The sequence below is a fragment of the Sinocyclocheilus grahami genome, unplaced genomic scaffold, assembly GCF_001515645.1.
Source record: "Sinocyclocheilus grahami isolate Dianchi unplaced genomic scaffold, SAMN03320097.WGS_v1.1 scaffold15984.1, whole genome shotgun sequence".
NCBI lineage: Eukaryota > Metazoa > Chordata > Actinopteri > Cypriniformes > Cyprinidae > Sinocyclocheilus > Sinocyclocheilus grahami.
Window position 1 is genome coordinate 1 of NW_015515953.1, and position 650 is coordinate 650.

Here is a 650-nt window from a genome sequence, read left to right on the forward strand (position 1 = left end):
GTAATGTTTAGTAAGTTCATTAGTAAACATTAACAAGAACATTATTTCATATTTCTAGCTATGTGAATATAATATATTAACTAATTATCTGTCAAGCATTATATAATTTGTGTTAGTGATCTTGAATATACAATGAAAAGCAGTGAAACAAACTCTTAATTTTGAAGGAAAAAAAATCTCAAATTAAATAAAATCTCAAATTAAACAAAATAAATAAATAATTAATCAATCCTTCATCTTTTCTCACTGCACTCACTGTAGGCTTCAGAATGGGGTGAATCTACAGATGTGCTTTGTGAATGATAGCAGCAGTGACAGGGACAGTGATGCAGAGGACAGCAGAACAGAGACCAGCTTGGACACCCCATTGTCACCTATGGTATAAACCCTAGATTTTTTACGTATATTAAACAAAATGCGTCTACATTTTGGAACTGTGATAAAAGCATGTGATTTAATTCACCGTTTTGTTTTTGTTTTTTTGGCCCGTCTCACTATAGAGTAAACAGAGTTCCTCTCTCTCTGACCGGGATACAGGAGAGGAAGACCTGGAATCAGAGGATTCAGAATTCTGGCGGCTACAGCGGCGGCTGCAGGAGGAGGCTCGTGTGGCTCTGGCGTTGGCCCGTCCCATGGCCCGCATGCAGGTG

General features: G+C 38.0%; 1 pseudogene; it reads left to right on the top strand.

Annotated features, from left to right (window-relative positions):
• Positions 1-229: 229 nt before the first annotated feature.
• The window catches only part of LOC107579262 (schwannomin-interacting protein 1-like), a 2,528-nt pseudogene continuing 2,107 nt past the window's right edge, over positions 230-650 (top strand).